Below are 8766 nucleotides of genomic sequence, written 5' to 3'. Positions count from 1 at the left end.
AAAAAAAGCAAACCTATTTAGGATAATAATTGGATAAGAGAGCCTCTACCCTGTCAACGGATAGGGAGAGAACAAAATCTGGATAAATACCAATTCCTATTACTGGTAAAAAGATACAGATTAAAATAAAGAGTTCTCGTGGTCCAGAATCCACAAAATTTGCGTTTGGAACATTAAATAGCTTGTATCCATAGAACATCTGGCGTAACATAGATAATAAATAAATAGGAGTTAATATCATTCCAATTGCCATTACAAAAGTAATTAGTGTTTTTGGCATTAACAGAAATTTTGGACTAGTAATTAGTCCAAAAAATACTACTAATTCTGCGACAAAACCACTCATTCCTGGTAAGGCAAGAGAAGCCATTGAAAAGCTACTAAACATGGTAAAAATTTTAGGCATTGGGATAGATATTCCCCCCAGTTCTTCGAGATAAACAAGACGCATTCTATCAGAAGCGGTTCCTGCCAAGAAAAAAAGTGTAGCACCAATAAATCCATGGGATAATATTTGTAAAATAGCTCCATTGAGTCCAATGTTGGTTATGGAACCAATTCCTATAATTATGAAACCCATGTGAGATACAGAGGAATAAGCTATTCTTTTTTTGAAATTTCGTTGACCAAGAGAAGTTGAAGCTGCATAGATTATTTGGATCGCTCCTATTATTACTAACCAGGGCGAAAATAGATAATGAGCATGAGGTAACAATTCCATGTTGATCCGAATCAATCCATATGCTCCCATCTTTAATAATATTCCCGCTAAAAGCATACATGTACTATAATGTGCTTCCCCATGGGTATCTGGTAACCACGTATGTAGGGGTATAATCGGCAATTTGACAGCATAAGCAATAAGGAAGCCAAAATATAAAAGTATTTCCAAGGTTGCAGGGTATGATTGATTAATTAATCTTTCCAAATCTAATCCTGGTTCGTTGGAACCATATAAGCCCATACCCAGAACTCCGATTAAGAAAAAAATGGAACCGCCTGCAGTATACAAAATAAACTTTGTAGCTGAATATAGACGCCTCTTCCCCCCCCACATGGATAAAAGTAAGTAAACAGGAATTAATTCTAACTCCCACATGATAAAAAAAAGTAAAAGGTCTCGCGAAGAAAATAATCCTATTTGACCACTATACATTGCGAGCATCAGGAAATAGAATAATCGCGAATTCCGTGTAATTGGCCAAGCTGCTAAAGTAGCTAAAGTAGTGATAAATCCTGTCAATAAAATAGATCCTAATGAAAGTCCATCGATTCCCAATCTCCAGTGGAAATCGAAGACATCTATCCATTTATAATCCTCCTTTAATTGGATTAAGGGATCCTCCAGTTGGAAATGATAACAGAACGCATAAGTCATTAGAAGGAATTCTAATAAACAAATAGATATAGTATACCACCTAACGACTTTGTTTCCCTTATGAGGTAAAAAGAAAATTAATGAACCTGCAAATATCGGCAAAACAACAAGTATTGTTAACCAAGGAAAATAACTCATGATAAAGTGATAAAGACAAGATACGTTTTGACCAGAAAAGCCCGTGCTCGATTATTTCGAGCACAGGCTTCTTCGGTAAAGAGGAATCAGACGATTCGAGTGAAGTTTTTTGTAACGTATCAATAAGATAGAGCCATGCTACGTGTTGTTTCAGGCCCTAAATAAACGCGGACACTTAAAAAATCTGTCGGGCAGGCAGATTCACATCTCTTACAACCCACACAATCTTCGGTTCTCGGCGCGGAAGCAATTTGCTTGGCTTTACATCCATCCCAGGGTATCATTTCTAATACATCTGTTGGACAAGCTCGTACACATTGAGTGCATCCTATACATGTATCGTAAATTTTTACGGAATGTGACATTGGATCTATAAATTTTTCTTTTCAACATAAAATTTTTCGATCTGGTAAAAATGAAATTAGTACTATAATGAGTCATATGTATTGTAGACACCAGACGAAGCAATGGTTTATCCAAACTTCAAAAAAAAAAATCTATTTTTTAATCTGTTTGTGAGAAAGCGTGAAGAGAGCCAAGAGACTTTAATTTTGGATTTCAACAATAAATAAGAAATAAGAAAGAATTTTACGAATTGTACAGACGAATTCGAATTAGCCAATAAATTGGCTATCGTCTTTTCAATATAAATTATTGCAATATTCAAATTGCAATATCAATGAATTACAAATACAAAAATTCATTTAAGTGAAAAAGAATACTATGCAATAATCTACTAAAAAAAATGGATATTCTCAAATAATACTAAGAAAATAGTATTGATTTCTATTTATTTTAATATGTGCGCCTTTGTTTAGAGGATTCTATGTCTAATTATTCAAAAGTCTAATTATTCAATAAATTAGATTGATTGATACGAGTGGATTTCCTATTACGATGGATGGAAGAAAGAATGGATAGTCCAATAGCGGCTTCAGCAGCTGCAAGGGCTATAACAAAAATTGCGAAAATATCTCCTTTTAATTGGCGACTATCAAATAGATCAGAAAATGTTACGAGATTTAGATTAATTGAATTCAGTATAAGTTCAAGACATATTAGAGCTCTAACCATGTTTCGGCTTGTGATCAATCCATAGATACCAATCGAAAATAAATAGACACTCAAAAAAAGTACATGCTCAAACATCATTAACTAACTCCTTATCAATCTCGATTCATTTCAATATGAGGGCAAGAATTGAACCGATTCAATTAATTACAATAGAACAATTACACAACAAAAGAAAAAAAAAAAAAAAAAAAAGGAGGTATTTGTTGGCAGTAGATGGATTTTACTAAATCAAAATTGTGATTCTTTAGTTATTTATTTTAGATTTGCAATTCTTATAATTTGTACTTTTTCTAAGTTTTCTTATTGCCGAGCCATAGTAATTGCACCTATTAAAGAAACTAGAAGAATTATGGAAATGAGTTCAAACGGAAGATAAAAATCGGTTGCTAAATGAATTCCAATTTGTTGAACATTATTTATGAGACCCTGTTCTACTATTTGGTTTGATCTTGTAGTCCAAAGAATTCCATACCACGACGTATCTGGGATAGTAGTCATTAGTGAAAAAACAATAGTTATACAAACGAGTGAAGTGAACCCATCTCCAATAGTCCAATAATTCTTATCTTTAGACCATTCTGAGCCATTTACGAACATTACAGCGAATATGATCAAGACATTTATGGCTCCCACATAAATAAGAAGTTGTGCGACAGCTACAAAGTAGGAATTTAATAAAAAATAGAATAAGGATATACAAACAAGAACTAATCCCAGCGAAAAGGCAGAATAAATGGGGTTGGTAAGTAATACTACTCCTAGACCCCCTAGTAGAAGAACAAATCCCCCAAATAGCATAAGAATCTCATGTATTGGTCCAGGTAAATCCATTATGGATAAAAAGAAATTAATAGTATAAAATTTTTCATGAACTGACTAAAACTAAAGGATTCAAGGAAGGAAAAAAGGATTAGGGTATTTTTTTGTGTATAAACTTATAGTTATAAATTATATTATATCACGAAAATCTAGTCTGATTTAAAATAAGAAATAATTTCCAATAAGCAGTAGTTTTTCGTTTTTCTTTATAGTTTAATTTTAAAGTTTAATAAAGAATTATTAGATTTTTATAACAGAAAGACAAAATCAAAGTTTAGTAATCAGTAATCGTTCTTGAATTCGAAGATTTTTCTTTGTTTATTTTACTTTCAGACGAATTCCTAATTGTTTGAATTGTGTAATCTCCCATTATGGAGATTGGTAACCGACTTAAAGCAATTTGATTGTAATTCAATTCATGACGATCATAGGTAGAAAGTTCATATTCTTCAGTCATTGATAAACAGCTTGTTGGACAGTACTCAACACAATTGCCACAAAATATACAAACTCCGAAATCAATACTATAATTAAGCAATTGTTTTCTTTTAATATCCTTTTCAAATCTCCAATCCACAACGGGTAAATCTATCGGACATACGCGAACACATACTTCACAAGCAATACATTTATCAAATTCAAAGTGGATTCGCCCTCGGAAACGCTCTGGTGTAATTGATTTTTCATAAGGGTAGTGAATCGTTATAGGTAAACGATTTGTGTGGGATAAGGTAGTTATGAAACTTTGACCTATGTACCTTGTAGCACGTATTGTTTGTTGACCATAACTCATGAACCCAGTTACCATAGGGAACATATTCATTCTAAATATCTATGAAAAAGATATGTTTCTTTCTCTTGTTTGAGAGAGCTTTTGTGTTGAAAATATTCTTACTATTATTGTATTATCTTATTTATAGTGAAACAAGTTGAGAAGAGGTTGTTAATAAGAGATTGCCCAGGGAAATAGGTAAAAGAAATTTCCATCCAAGATTTAATAACTGATCCATTCTCATCCTCGGTAAAGTCCATCTTATTGTGATAGAAATGAAGAGAAATAAATAAGCTTTAGTTAATGTAATAAATATACCCATTGTCATTTCCAAAATTCCAACTGCTTTATTCATTTGGAAAAAATCAAAAAAGGATATATAGGGAATAGATAAATTCCACCCGCCCAAGTAGAGAACTGTTACAAATAAAGAAGAAACTAATAAATTTAGGTAAGAAACAAGATAAAATAAACCATATTTGATACCGGAATATTCAGTTTGGTAACCTGCTACTAATTCTTCCTCCGCTTCTGGTAAATCAAAGGGTAATCTTTCACATTCTGCCAAAGAAGAAATTAAAAAAACCAGAAAACCTATAGGCTGACGCCAAATATTCCATCCAAAAAAACCGTATTTTGACTGTGCTTCAACTATATCAACTGTACTTGAACTGTTAGATAATCATAGTCGGTGATAACATCACAGTTCCCACCGCTATTTCAAAACCGTACATGAAACCTTAGCTTCATACGGCTTCTCTATGATCAGAAAAAGGAAAGGACTGTTTTGTTCCTAGCCCCGGGGGCGGTAGATAGAATTAGATAAAATAAAATAGATTTGAAAGTCCTAAATTAGACCAAAGGAATTCCGTCTGCTAGAATAAGAAAAAGCGCTTCCGAATTGATCTCATCCTTTATAATATAATGAAAATTTTTCTTTGTTCAGTAATAACTTAATCTTGGAATAAAACACTTGTTACTTGTTATAGGAATTCAATTAATAAATGGAAAGAGTTGGGTATTAGTTCATGAGCAATTCTGCATGAATATGGATAGAGGAAGGAAATAATGAAAATTTTTTCTAGTGCACTCCATATCTTTTTTACTATTCTTCTTTCCCCAGGGAGGGGGTATTTAAAAAGAAAAAATGGATAAAGGGTTAATTCGTTCTTGATAGCCATTTCCTTAACAAGTGAATGGGAACATACTCTGGATCGGAATCCGAAGAAAGTACTACTTGATAATTTCTACAAATTGCAAGTCCTTATTATGATTCCTTTTATGGGCAAAAATCTCTAATGTTTTAGATTTTCCATTACTAATCCTTTATGTACTTTAGTGTTCCTAACCCTTCACTAACTTTTGGTGGATTCTTCTTATGGATTATTAAGTTATAGTAATAACTAGGAGTATTCTAGTAATGGAATTCCATATCGTGAATCCTTTATTCTTGGCCGCTTCAAGATATGATGACTAATTAAAAAATATCAACCTTGGGATAAAGAGTTTACACTGCTTATGTTTACTTCCACTTTTTTCTTGTACGTAGGAAATGAGATTTTTTCTTTTTACTACAAATTTATAAGCTGTTTTGTTTCACTCATATAGCTATCTAGTTTAACTTACCAACCCAAATACTAAATAAGAAAAGGAATATAAATAGTTAATGGATTTTATAGGAAAAAGATCTATTTTAACGAATCACACGTAGAGATATTGCTAGCACACAAAAAGTTAATGGTATTTCATAACTAATGGATTGAGCAGCAGCTCGTAGACCGCCTGAAAAAGAATATTTATTATTTGAGCTATATCCTGCCATAAGAAGACCAATAGGAGCTATACTTGAAATGGCAATCCATAAAAAAACACCAATACTAAGATCGGCTAAAACAAAATGATATCCCAAAGGGATAACTAAAAAACTTAATAAAACTGATATGACTGCTATAGAGGGTCCAATGCTAAATAAAGAAATATCTCCTCGGGATGGCAGAATATCTTCTTTAAAAAGTAGCTTAGTCCCATCTGCTATAGCTTGAAGCAGGCCCAGGGGGCCAGCATATTCAGGACCAATACGTTGTTGTATCGACGCAGATATTTCTCTTTCTAACCACACAATTACGAGTACCTCTATTGTTATTCCCAAAAGGAGGGTCAAAATGGGTAGAATCGATATCAGTCCATAGACTTCTTTTAATAATTCCAATTTCGAAAAAGAATTGATAGTTTCTACCTCTACCCTATCTATTATCATTTCAACGATCAACTTCCCCCATAATGATATCTATACTACCTAATATCGTCATGATATCAGCCAATTTCATTTTTTTAACTAGCTGAGGAAGAATTTGCAAATTAATAAACCCGGGTGGACGGATTTTCCATCTCCAGGGGAAAAGGCTATCATCTCCTACTAGATAAATCCCTAATTCACCTTTTGGGGCTTCTACTCTTACATAAAGCTCTTGTCTTGACAATTCAAAATTGGGCGAAGGTTTTTTACCAAGAAATTTATACTCAAAATCATTCCATTCAGAATTATTTTCTTTCTTAAAGCGTCGGACTTCTAAATTTTCATAAGGTCCTCCAGGAATTTTTTCTACAGCTTGTTGAATTATTTTGATGGATTCCCTCATTTCACCAATTCGTACTAAATAGCGAGCTAACGAATCCCCTTCTTTTTGCCATTGGACTTTCCAATCAAATTGGTTGTAAGACTCATAAGGATCTACTTTACGAAGATCCCATTGTATTCCAGAAGCTCGTAACATCGGTCCCGATAAGCCCCAATTTACTGCTTCTTCTCCGCTAATAAAACCTACTCCTTCAACTCGCTCTAAAAAAATTGGATTCTGTGTAATAAGTTGTTGATATTCAACAACTCCGCGTAAAAAATAATCACAGAAATCTAAACATTTATCGATCCATCCATAAGGTAGATCGGCGGCTACTCCTCCGATGCGAAAGTAATTGTGCATCATTCGCATACCTGTAGCAGCTTCAAATAGATCATATATTAATTCTCTCTCTCTAAAAATATAGAAAAAAGGAGTCTGTGCGCCGAGATCCGCCATAAAAGGTCCAAGCCATAGCAAGTGAGAAGCTATCCGGCTTAATTCTAACATAATTACCCTAATATAGCTGGCTCTTTGTGGTATTTGAATATTCTCCAAGAATTCTGGTGCATTTACTGTTATTGCTTCTGTAAACATAGTAGCTAAATAATCCCACCTTGTTACATAAGGTAAGTATTGTATAATAGTTCGGTTTTCCGCGATTTTTTCCATTCCTCTGTGTAAATACCCTAATATGGGTTCACAATCAATAACATCCTCACCATCGAGAGTAACGATCAGTCGAAGAACACCATGCATTGATGGGTGTTGAGGGCCCATATTGACTATCATGAGATCTTTTCTTGTAAGCGGTAGACTCATATCCTTTCTTCCTTAATTCATTATTCCATGAAAATGGATTATTCCATGAATTCCTCAAAGCGAGGCTCATCAAAATGAAAAATCTAAGACTACTATAAGACTACTAAAAAAATAATAAAACAAGAAAAAAATTTGAACGATTAAATTACTGCTCCCGAATATTCAACTGACCGATTAATTTCTTATAACGTACTCTATTTTTCTTTGCCAAATAAGCCAGCAAACGTCGACGTTTTCCCAAAAGTCTTCGTAGACCTCTTTCCGATGAAAAATCTTTTTTGTGTAATTCCAAATGTGAAGCAAGTCTCCGTATCTTATTGGTGAAACTGAATACTTGAAATTCAACAGAACCCCTGTTTTCTTCTTTTTCTTCTTTAACCATAAATCCAAAAATTTTTCTACCTCCTTTCTTTTTCATGTATTTTTCTGATCAGGAAAAATACAAAATTATGTCAGTTATTTTGAAGTTATTCTAATCTCGTACACACACAAATTTGCAATTATTCATCTACTACTGGAATTTGGATTTATTTTATCGATGCAAATTGGATTTGGATAGAAGGGTACATTCTTTCTAATATTTTAGATAGAAGAAATGTTTCTTCTATCTAAAATATTAGAAAGAATTTTGCTGATTTATTTATTGCTATATGCAATTTATGGAATTGATACACCATTTAATTGATATCATTTAGCAAAATGAAACACAGCATATGCATCCATCTTTTGGCTCGAGAATTTCACGGGATAGAGATATGGTATAAGAAATAGACTATTAAGTAACTCTAAATGAATTGTGGATACATCTGTATCCTTAACATACTGAAACGATTGTCATTATTCGTATCAAACCAATAGCGATTCATACAAGCTAAATCTTCTAATCAATGGTGGGCCAATAATGAATTTTTTTGCATATGTATTAAGACGCTTGGCCTGATTTCGAAATTGTCCAGAGTTTTATATGTTGTTTTCATTGCAAAATGATGGGTCTCCTTCCATAACTTTCCAATTACGAGTACGAGAATTGAAAGACATGAAAATTCTCAATTCTCTACGGCGTCTAGTAGATAGAAACAAGAAAATCAGAAGAATCTTTCTCTCTATTCACTATCATTCCGCGTCTTCGACTTCTATTAGTTTCT

This window comes from Triticum urartu, unplaced genomic scaffold (genome assembly GCF_056163025.1).
Source record: "Triticum urartu cultivar PI428250 unplaced genomic scaffold, HENAU_Tu73 scaffold1481, whole genome shotgun sequence".
Classification (NCBI taxonomy): domain Eukaryota; kingdom Viridiplantae; phylum Streptophyta; class Magnoliopsida; order Poales; family Poaceae; genus Triticum; species Triticum urartu.
The sequence above is the reverse complement of the archived record's forward strand: the minus strand, read 5'-3'. Positions refer to the sequence as shown.